Source organism: Schistocerca gregaria, chromosome 1 (assembly GCF_023897955.1).
Source record: "Schistocerca gregaria isolate iqSchGreg1 chromosome 1, iqSchGreg1.2, whole genome shotgun sequence".
Classification (NCBI taxonomy): Eukaryota; Metazoa; Arthropoda; class Insecta; order Orthoptera; family Acrididae; genus Schistocerca; species Schistocerca gregaria.
This window is the reverse complement of record NC_064920.1, coordinates 101833049-101845595: the sequence shown is the minus strand read 5'-3', so window position 1 is coordinate 101845595 and position 12547 is coordinate 101833049. Positions and strand designations below refer to the sequence as shown.

The 12547-nt window shown below is 42.6% G+C and overlaps 1 pseudogene; it reads right to left on the bottom strand.

The window, feature by feature from the left end:
* Positions 1-12547, bottom strand: part of LOC126278358 (probable cytochrome P450 6a13) — a 56502-nt pseudogene that overhangs the window by 34013 nt on the left and 9942 nt on the right.

The window sequence follows — 12547 nt, the reverse complement described above, 5'->3', positions numbered from 1 at the left end:
CACTCTAAAGCAGCGCCACCTATCCGCATTGCCCTCCCATGTCCTCCAAGTTTGCGACTTTGAGATTCCTCCAGACTGCAAGCATTCGTATAACTGAGTCGTCTCGGTGGGAAATGAATCCACCACATTGAGTGCGAAAGCTCAGTCGTGTTTGAGCTCCTGTGAGTTTGCTCAATCACGTTCGATTTCCTACGAGGATCTCAAAGTAGCGAGGATGGAGGGCACAGACGGAGACTGCAGAGAGGTGGAACTACGGCGGAATGTGGATCGGTGGAGGAACTTACCAAGGTAGCAAGCGCAAGTGTGTTAACCTTTTACCTGAGTTCCACAGTGGTTGCAGCAGCTGTCTAGTAAGCAGGAGATCCCAGTTTCGAATCCCAGCCTGACACACATTTTCACTCGGCTTAACTTACCCGCATAAAATGCCGATGCAGCTTACATCATCAGTTCATTTATTTTCCTTTCCCTCATCTTCCCATCTACCTTCAATTTATATAATAATACCCACTTTTACATCATCTTGTTCTTACACAGGACGACGCAACGACAAAAATTGAATGGAGTGCTCGAAAAGGTTGTCTATACAGGGTGGTCCAGTGATAGCAACGGGGCCAAATATCTCACGAAACAAGCATCAAACGAAAAAACTACAAAGAACGAAACTCGTCAAGCTTGAAAGGGGAAACCAGATGGCGCTATGGTTGGCCGGCTAGATGGCGCTGCAATAGCTCAAACGGAAATCAACTGCGTTTAAAAAAAAATAGGAAACCCATTTTGTATGACGTATTCATGTAGTACGTAAAGAAATAAGAATGTTTTATCATATTAACAGAATCTTCCGTCGATTCTTGGTAGAGCGACCTTATAGTAATAAATGAAAAGCACCAGTTAGCTTATGTTCTACAATATTACTTTTATTGCTAACCGGTTTTCGGCTTACAAGGCCATCTTCAGACATTGTTTTAGGTGCACCACTTTCTTCGTTTTGTGATAGATGGCGCTGTAATAGTCACAAACGTATAAGTACATGGTATCATGTAACATTCCGCCAGTGCGGACGGTATATGCTTCGTGATACATTACCCGTGTTAAAATGGACCGTCTACCAATTGCGGAAACAGTCGATATCGTGTTGATGTATGGCTATTGTGATCAAAATTATCAACGGGCGTGTGTATGTATGCTGCTTGGTATCCAGGACGACATCATCCAAGTGTCCCGACCGTTCGCCGGATGGTTACGTTATTTAAGGAAACAGGAAGTGTTCAGGCACATGTGAAAGGTCAACCACGACCTGCAACAAATGATGATGCCCAAGTAGGTGTTTTAGCTGCTGTCGCGACTAATCCGCACATCAGCAACAGACAAATTGGGCGAGAATCGGAAACCTCAAAAACGTCGGTGTTGAGAATGCTACATCAACATCGATTGCACCCGGACCACATTTCTATGCACCAGGAGTTGCATGGCGATGACTCTGAACGTCGTGTACACTTCTGCCACTTTGCGCAAGAGAAATTACGGGACGATGACAAATTTCTTGCACTCATTCTATTTAGAGACGAAGCGTCATTTACCAAAACCGGCAACGTAAACCGGCATAATATTTACTATTGGGCAACGGAATATTCACGATGCCTGCGACAAGTGAAACGTCAGCGAACTTGGCGGGTTAATGTATGGTGCAGCATTATGGGAGGCAGGATAATTGGCCCCCATTTTATCGATGGCAATCTAAATGGTGCAATGTATGCTGATTTCCTAAGTAATGTTCTACCGGTGTTACTACAAGATGTTTCACTGCATGACAGAATGACGATGTACTTCCAACATGATGGATGTCCGGTACACAGCTCGCGTGCGGTTGAAGCGGTATTGAATAGCATATTTCATGACAGGTGGATTGTCCGTGGAAGCACCATATCATGGCCCGTACGTTCACCGTATCTGACGTCCCCGGATGTCTTTCTGTAGGGAATGTTGAAGGATCGTGATCCACCGACAATGCCTAACAACATGCGTCAGCGCATTGTCAATAAATGTGCGAACATTACGGAAGGCTAACTACTTGCTGTTGAGAGGAATGTCGCTACACGAATTACCAAATGCATTGATCTGGACGGACATAATTTTAAGCGTTTATTGCATTAATGTGGTATTTACAGGTGATCACGCTGTAACAGCATGCGTTCTCAGAAATGATAAGTTCACAAAGGTACATGTATCACATTGGAACAACCGAAATAAAATGTTCAAACGTACCTACGTTCTGTGTTTTAATTTAAAAAACCTACCTGTTACCAACTGTTCGTCCAAAATTGTGAGCCATTTGTATGTGACTATTACAGCGTCATCTATCACAAAGCGAGAAATGTGGTCCAAATAAAACATTCATATTTCTTTACGTACTACACGAATATGTAATAACAATGGGATTCATATTTTTGTAAAAGACGCAGTTAGTATCCGTTGGACCTATGACAGCGCCATCTAGCGGGCCAACCATAGCGCCATCTGGTTTCCCCCTTCAAGCTAGACAAGTTTCGTTATTTGTAATTATTTTCGTTTGACGCTTATTTCGTGAGATATTTGGCCCGGTCTCGATCAATGGAGCACCCTGTATAATTTACGCAAATGGCACACACATATAGTTTGCATTCAAGTACTAGTTAACGCGGTCAATGATGTTCCATGGAAATCAAATTCTCAATATCAGGTTTGCTGTGATTAACTGAAATCGCTAATGACAAGCAAGAATATGGTTTTGGAAGAGCAGGGCCTATTTCGTTAATGATCCTTCCCCGATGGCAGGCTATGCTTCTCCTCACGAATTCGTTATGTATCATTTTGAATAAGCATCATGACTATCTTTTTTTTTGTTACGCATGTGCGCACGTCTAATTTGCATTCCAAACAACTTGCACAGTCCCACTTACGCCAACACATCATCTTTAGATATTAAAAATACTTATATTAATGCACTTACGCACCAAGCCCAGACTGTTACCGCTGAAAATTTTCGCACTCGTTGCAATTGTCCACTTGACGAAATTAATTGAACGCAGAAGTTGTTAGGAATTATTTTTATTATTATTATGTCAACTTTAGTAATTCTTTTTTCATTAAAAACAAGTACTAGAAATCGGTTGTCCATTGTCTTTACACCATGCTAAAATTTTTTGTCCATGTTCGGAAACGATTTTTTGCAAAAACACCCATCTTACGCTGTAGAAATCAGTGGTTGGTTTCGTTTAGTTTATTACTTTATCTTATTGTTATATAAAGGCCACAAGGAGTTTTTCGGCTCCCTACTAGACCATTTGAACTCGCAGCAGTCTTGTACCCAATTTGCAATCAAACACTGTGTGTATGCCACACTCACTTACCCTCGCCTCTAATTCACATTAAGAAACAATACTTTAGTTTCTGATATTTACCGGAAACTGTCGACCACTAGCACCTTACTTCATCGTTCTTCATATCATCCCATGAAATGGCTGTCTCCCGATCGCTTCTCCACCGCCTCCATCACAACTCCCTAACCTTCCCGGCAAGAACACACGGTTTTATTCAATTCCCTGTAATGTCTGTTTACAAATGGGCAAACTGGTACAGGTATCTAAATGCGCTTTAAGAACATCTCAAAATGAGCGGCTCGAAATCCGCACTAGTTTCTCACTTACGTGATAATTAACATCCTATTTCAGATCTCCAAAAGAACTTGGAGATAGTACGTAAAGAGAGATGGCACTGTGTTTTAAATGTGCTTATGGAGATACATACTAGGGTTGGCAGAAAGTAATGCACCACATTTTTTTTTCTCAGACGAGAACAATGTTACGAATGGGAAACGTTACGTACGTGTGTAAGTCTCGTGAGTGAGTTTCCTTCACTTGTGACAGATAGCATAGCTGCAGGACAGTTTCAAAATGCCGTCTGTAAGTGATGTACGTTACAAACTACGCGCCGTCATTGAATTTCTCACTACTGCAGAGAAAGAAAGTGTGGACCATATTCAGAAACTCTTGTGCAAAGTCTATGAAGCATCTGATGTCGACAGAAGTACAGTTACTCGCTGGGCACGTCGGGGGGGGGGGGGGGGGGGGGAAGGGGGGGGGCATCAGAAGGCTCCATGATTTGCAGAGGTCAGAACGACCATCCACAGCAGTCAGGCCTGAATGTTGCAGCGAGCTGATGTCATTCGCGAGGACAGAGGCATTACGACTCATCAGTTGGCGCTGCACCTGTCACTCAGCAATGGGAGTGTGGATGCAATTGTCCCCACTCTTGGATATTCAAAAGTGTGGGCAACATGGGTTCCACGGTGTCTAACGGTGGATCACAAATCGCACAGAAAAACATTTTTCTTCATTGAAGCTGAGGTGCAGGTCTTCTTCTCCAGGATTGCGACAGGTGATGGAACCTGGGTTCACCATTTTGAGTCCGAAACTAAATGACGGTCGATGGAATGGCACCATTCCCACTACCCACACAAGAGACAATTCAAAGCAACTGCTCCCACCGGTAAGACAATGATCACTGTGTTCAGGGACTGTGAAGGTGTGATTCTCATTGATGTGCTGCCAAAAGGAGGTACCATTAACTCAAAAGCCTGTGTCAACAAATTAACAAAACATAAGACTTGCTTCCAGCGACTTCAGCGCCACAGAAAACCAGATGGTTTGCTGTAACACGATAACGCTCGGCCCCACACAAAACTGAGGACTGCTGTTCACGTCGCAAAACAGGGTTGAGCAGGATGACTAAGAAATGTCGGGGTGACTGTTGGAAAGGGCAGTGCATCTGTAAAGGAAATACACAAGACGCAAATGATACACAGTTTGGAGTACTCCTCCAGCTATAGGTGTCCTTATGAAGCAGGCATGGTGGCAGAGAGACTAGGTACTTCGTTCCTACACGTCGGTGTAATTTGTACAATAGGGTTACACTAATGCTCAGGTATCTTCGATGACAACCTTTGGATGACACGTGACGGTGTTCTCGCGAAATGACGCTAGGCAACGATACGTTAGTGTCCGTCTGGAAAATTTATAGTACGATAGTTGCCCAGAAAGTAATGCAGCGCATTTTTTTTTCCTCAGCCGAGAACAATGCTACGAATTCGAAACGCTACGTGTGTATTGTTTGAAGTCTCATGAGTGAGTGCGCCAAGTTTCCGTCACTGCTTCGCATAGCATATCTGCAGGACAGTTTCAAAATGGCGTGTATAGGTAATGCACGTTACAAGCAACGTGCCGTCACTGAATTTCCTTCTCCAGAGAAAAAACTGTGGTAAGTGATCACAAACGCTTTTTCAAAGTCTATTGAGCAACTGCTGTCAACCAAAGTGCAGTTAGTCGCTGGGCACGCTGGATGAGGTCATCAGAGTGCTGTTCGGTGGAGCTCCACGATTTGCAGCGGTCGGGGAGACCACCCACCCTACAGCCCTGACCTAGCCCCTTCGGACTTCCGCTTGTTTGGGCTATTAAAGGATGCAATTCTTGGAAGACATTTTGAGGACGATGAGTAGCTGATCCACACAGTGAAGCACTGATTCCGCATCCAGCACAGGTGTCGGTACCGGCAGGGTATACACGCGGTTGTTTCACGCTGGAGGATGGAGATAAAACATCATTCATTCGTATGTGTAATTATCATTATGTTCAATAGAGAATTGTTGAAGAAAAGAAAATGCGGTGCATTACTTTCTGGGCAACCCTCGTACAATAAGGATCGTAGGACATACCTCTGGTAATACTCTCAACTACCAAACGGAATTAAGACACCGAGCTTTGTTGGCCAACTTCCACTATGTGAATTGTTTAAGTAAGCTGTCTCAGCAGCTAACTAGTTAGTTAACTTATTACAGTCTTTTACGTTAATATCCAAGTTTACTGCCACTGCCGGTCCACATCTATGTCATCTGATTCATTCAGTGTTTACACTGTTCTATTGAAGCAGAAATAACAATCAATTTTTACAATTTTCACCTTCGTAACATTATTAGATCAGTATCACCTAGGTTTTGTTTCAAAGGTAATAGAGAGAGCAGAGTGTAATAGTTTTCGAAGTGACCGCAGTTCCTCAACAGAACGTCAGAAGCGCGCTTCTCGCATCTTCCGTGTTGCACGCGTTAATTGATTTCCTTAAACGTCTAAGGACGTCGGTCTCCCCACACGCTCCGTCAACATGCAGAACTACTCGTAGCTTGTGTTATGAGCTGCTGGTGACAGATACATAATCGTGCCGTCTTTCGGCAACTCTGACCGTCAGCATAACCTTCCTTTCAATCACTGAATCCAGCATCAGTTTCTGATTCGTAAGTCTATTCCTTCGTCTTTTAGTCTGTACTGGGCAGTTGAGGAGGGTTGAAACTTTTCCTAGCCACACCAATTATTACTCTGCTAAGTTCTCTAACAGCTCCTTATCTCATTTTGTGTTGGATTGTAAGTAAACTTCTTTTTGTACGAAATTATAAATCTCATTTATTAAATACATTTAGGCCCGCGTTTTTTGTGGGGGAGAGGGAGGAGGAGGGTATGTGCTTCACACTTAGTTACCTAACTAGATGCGTCATATTTTATCCCTTCTTCAATTCTATTTACGCAGTACTTTATTATATGTTACATAACTTCAGTTCCCCATTGACAAAGCATTAGTAATTTATAAGATTTTCTGTAGAGGTACACACTAGAAGATGCAACATAGAAGCTGCGAATGTGATCAAGTGGGTCTCTAATCTACTTAAGTATATACAGCTACAGCGCACTACTGGAATTTTCATTCAGTGTTACATTTTAATACTTTATTTAATTGAATTGTCTTCAATTACGTATAACCTGAGTCGCTGTGGACGGGACGTTATAACCTAGTGAGTCTTCCTTCTTGAAAATCCGAAACTTCTGCTGTGTTACTTCCATATGCCTGTTCCTCTGATGCATGGTGTAACTGGACATTCTTTAACATTACTTTTCGTCAACAGTAGTTGTCGATACCACTGTTATTTTTCGAATTTTGGACAGGTCTGTGTTATCTCAGGTGCTTTTCTGAAAACTTTCATACAATTTTATAAACATTATATTGGATTTCAAGCTAAAATTTATGAAAAGGAATTACTTTATTTACTTTGTTATGATCGGTATGTACTAGTTCTGAATGTACAGTTAGAATTACTAGTTTTAGAAACTTTTGCCACACTTAAAATTGGTTATTAATTGAGCAATACTGTACTGGTTACTATGTTTATTTCTGGATTCATTTATAAAATAATCATACATAGTAATAATGTAAAGAAAATATTAGAAATTCATCTGTTAAAAAAATTGTAAACCCTTTGGAATATTTTTATTTTCGCTGAGTGAGACTGTCGTAAGCAGGCCTTTAATGTGATCGGGCGTATTTTTGTATTTTGTACGAACAATCTAATTTCGGCTTTGTTAATGTGAAAATCAAAAGACCGTATGATATATTAAAATGTGACAAAATATATTAACGTAACAACAAAAATTCTCCAGCAACAATCTTGATATTTATTTAATCAGTCCACCAGTGAGAACGTAAAAGGGGACGATTTCACCTTCAAGATTCAGTCCCCTAGAAAAGTAGAACTGGAGCCAAACCTACAAGAAAAGCTAAGTAAACTAGGAATTTTGTTGTTGTCTTCGCTCCTCTCAAATTTTTCATAAAAGACATTGCTTATTGTGGACAGTAGCTGCAAGTAGGAAGGAGGGGGCAGATTACAATAGTCTTCTGTGTTTCATCTGTTTTCTTAGGTTTACATCGTACACTGCTGGAGAGGAAGTGTTACGTTCTGAAATACATTTCAATTGGTTATGATATTCACGATCGAGAAAGTGTAAAACACTATAGACTGGTACTGAATAAGTCTTCATTTACTTTGAACTGCCACTCACTTTTCTAGAGCGTGTTCGCCGTTTTTCTTCTATCTTACGACATGTGTAGAGATAGTCAAAAAATGGTTCAAATGGCGCTGAGCACTATTGGACTTAACTTCTGAGGTCATTAGTCCCCTAGCACTTAGAAATACATAAACCTAACTAACCTAAGGACATCAAACACATCCATGCCCGAGTCAGGATTCGAACCTGCGACGGTAGCGGTCGCGCGGTTCCAGACTGTAGCGCCTAGAACCGCTCGGTCACTCCGGCAGGCGAGATACAGCCAGTCAAGTCAGTATTTAACCAGTAGGGATGTATTTGTACCAGTTACTCTTTATGTTTCATATTGCTGGTTGTTTATTATCGATTCTACTTTCAGAACAAAATAATAGCGATAGGGCTACCACCAGCCATTTGAAACGAGAATAGTAAGTGGTACAAAACTACTGTGACGGGAAAAAAGTGACACCGACTGCCTGTGTCAACCACCAGGGAGGGATAAACATGTACAAATATTTAATGAGAAACCCCAATACAGCTCTATACAGAATTTCGACCCCCCCCCCCCCCCTTTTACAATCTGGGCAACTTTCGTGTACTTCGTAGGACAACGTAACTTTTTTCATAGGTACTAGGTTTTAATCTGCTACGTTGCTGTTAGTACTCTAAAATGTGTTTCGGTAAACTGCAATAAATTCATGAGAACATTGTAACGGCTACCCATAGCACATATGAGGACTCGAAATACCGCTACAAAGGTTAATTCAATGACTGGATACCTTTACCGTGCCTCCCTCAGTGAAATGGTATATTCCTGTGTATCCCTAACGTACTGGGATTGGCAATCACTGGTCAAACGTCCGCTTTTAAATAGCAGTGCTAGAGACTGGGGATCGGAAAGATGTAGCAAGCATACCAATAAAAGAGAGTTTAATTCTTATCCCTGGTATCAGAACTTCTCTTGTTGAATACAAGTCTGAAGATGGCTATAACAGATGATTCAGCTGATTCTACCCATGGGTTTTATGCAACCCGCAGCACCCACCACGCAGCATTTTCATATTCTCTATCACATTCTCTCGCTTAGGGTGTCCTGATATAGACGTAAAAAAAGTTTAAAAAAGGAGGACGAAGTTCGAAAAATTCAGTAAATGAATTCATTATTAGAAATAACATACGTCCCTTAAGTTTCAAGGTATTTCGCTGAAAACCCAATTCTCTGTAGAAGTGTAGGCTAGCTTAGCAGATAGTTGTAAAAAGTACATAGGAATATTCTTTTAAATTATTGTACTCTACCATGAAAAATCGTTCAACAGATTCAATGTTGAATCTAGTCCTGTCATCAGTCCACTGTGTTGTAATGAGCGAAAATACATCTACTACAGCTGCGTTGTGTCCCCATGTACTGAAAAAGTATTCGGCAAATCTTGACAAATCTGAATGACGATCAACAGACTAACTTTGGCAAAAATACTTGTCCCATGTTTAACTAGAAGATAACCCACTAACTTCAGTAACATTACTATTCTTTTTCAGAAACTGTCTAAAATTACACAATTAGTTAAAACATTTTACATCTTCAATTTTAAAAGCTTTACATTTATCATGTAATCACAAAAAGATTTATTCAACATCATTGTATTTAACTTCTGTCTTAAGGGACATCCATTTGAAATTGGAAAAGGTGTCTGACATATAAAGCCATCGTTTTAAATATTCACGGCAGGATTGATACAGCGACATATACTTCCTCCATAAAAAATTTAACACATTTATCAAATCCTTCTTCCGTTGCCATTTCCAGCTTCTGTTTAACCTTTATGAAAATGAGTGTTTCATTGAATTGGTAATCAAATACCTTACACACTGAATCTAAAATTTCAGTCACATCAAGCACTTTTCGATCTGCAGAATATTTGAACCGAACACAGACATCAGTGAATACAAGTACCATACATGGTTTCACTTAACCTATTGTCAAAAAACTGAAATGAAACCTTTGGTGACTTGGTTTCAGACAGAAAGTAAGATTTCAGTGCAGGAAACATTTCCAGTACATTTTCAATAGCCGGGAAAAAGAGGTAACCACCTAGTTATCACATGCTGTTCCTTTTTAACAGCGTAAATAGAAAAGTAGTTATGGACTGTCACAATGCCAGGTAATTTATGACACTCAATCGGTTACAATAAACAGCAAATAACAATCACACATGAAATCTACGATACCAATCCAAGAGAATATCAATACGGAACTGAAAATACAGAACGGAAATTTTAAACAGTTGATGTCTGCACTTGCTTATGGAGCGATCCATGAGCCGAACATCGATATAATCAAAGATCCTGCTGCCGTATATAGGTAAGGTATTTAAGGAAATACCTACAGAACGATAGCAATCACAAATATACACTCCTGGAAATTGAAATAAGAACACCATGGATTCATTGTCCCAGGAAGGGAAAACTTTATTGACACATTCCTGGTGTCAGATACATCACATGATCACACTGACAGAACCACAGGCACATAGACACAGGCAACAGAGCTTCCACAATGTCGGCACTAGTACAGTGTATAACCACCTTTCGCAGCAATGCAGGCTGCTATTCTCCCATGGAGACGATCGTAGAGATGCTGGATGTAGTCCTGTGGAACGGCTTGCCATGCCATTTCCACCTGGCGCCTCAGTTGGACCAGCGTTCGTGCTGGACGTGCAGCGTTCGTGCTGGACGTGCAGACCGCGTGAGACGACGCTTCATCCAGTCCCAAACATGCTCAATGGGGGACAGATCCGGAGATCTTGCTGGCCAGGGTAGTTGACTCACACCTTCTAGAGCACGTTGGGTGGCACGGGATACATTCGGACGTGCATTGTCCTGTTGGAACAGCAAGTTCCGTTGTCGGTCTAGGAATGGTAGAACGATGGGTTCGATGATGGTTTGGATGTACCGTGCACTATTCAGTGTCCCCTCGACGATCACCAGAGGTGTACGGCCAGTGTAGGAGATCGCTCCCCACACCATGATGCCGGATGTTGGCCCTATGTGCCTCGGTCGTATGCAGTCCTGATTGTGGCGCTCACCTGCACGGCGCCAAACACGCATACGACCATCATTGGCACCAAGGCAGAAGCGACTCTCATTGCTGAAGACGACACGTCTCCATTCGTCCCTCCATTCACGCCTGTCGCGATACCACTGGAGGCGGGCTGCACGATGTTGGGGCGTGAGCGGAAGACGGCCTAACGGTGTGCGGGACCGTAGCCCAGCTTCATGGAGACGGTTGCGAATGGTCCTCGCCGATACCCCAGGAGCAACAGTGTCCCTAATTTGCTGGGAAGTGGCGTTGGGGTCCCCTACGGCACTGCGTAGGATCCTACGGTCTTGGCGTGCATCCGTGCGTCGCTGCGGTCCGGTCCCAGGTCGACGGGCACGTGCATCTTCCGCCGACCACTGGCGACGACATCGATGTACTGTGGAGACCTCACGCCCCACGTGTTGAGCAATTCGGCGGTACGTCCACTATACGCCCACTATACGCCCTCGCTCAAAGTCCGTCAACTGCACATACGGTTCACGTCCCCGATGTCGCGGCATGCTACCAGTGTTAAAGACTGCGATGGAGCTCCGTATGCCACGGCAAACTGGCTGACACTGACGGCGGCGGTGCACAAACGCTACGCAGCTAGCGCCATTCGGCGGCCAACACCGCGGTTCCTGGTGTGTCCGCTGTGCCGTGCGTGTGATCATTGCTTGTACAGCCCTCTCGCAGTGACCGAAGCAAGTATGGTGGGTCTGACACACCGGTGTCAATGTCTTCTTTTTTCCATTTCCAGGAGTGTAGTGTTTACTACGGTCAACTTCGCGATAAAGGAAGACAATGCAAAAAAAATGAGATAAAAAAGAGGACATTCCCAGATTCATCCGGAGTTCTGGTCACCCTACTGTCGCTCACTATGTGCAAGCTATCAGATCCACATACAAAAATGAACAGGATCTTTCTGTAGGAAATTTAATGGAATAAAATTTTTTTATGGGAACAGTTTTCGCTAGAGGCTGTAGCTTTCGAATTTTCCAACGAAAACCCACAATAGTGACCATCAAACGTGGTTTTCTTGAATTACTCGAAAACCGTGGCTTCCAGCGAAAACGTATCCCAGTACGAAACTTAACTACAATGAATTCTGGCAAAAAAATCTTGTTCAGTTTCTTTGTAGGAAATTCTGTATGAAATTTTTGGGATTTGAGGTCCGCCAGTTACGCAAAACACCGTTTTCCTCAATACCCAAACATGTTTCGGCCCCACTGCCCCATCATCAGTGGGTTTTCGTTTTTATTTATTCTTTACATTTGGTGAGCATGAATATTCTGGGCCACTTTTGTGTTAATTATTACAGGTAGCTTGTCATGTTTTCGTGTGGCAAGCACTTCCATTCTCCGCACCATGTTGAGATGTTGTGATGTGTATGTAGCTATAACAAATATTTTCCACAAATAACGTAGTAAAACGCTTTTCACTACACCAGACCTCAGTGTGATTGTGGTATGAAATTCTCGCACTGAAGGCATAGCAGGTTGCATAAAACCTATCGGTAGGGGCAGGTGAGTCACTGTGTACATGGGGAAAAAATATGGCAGCTGCCCCTGCA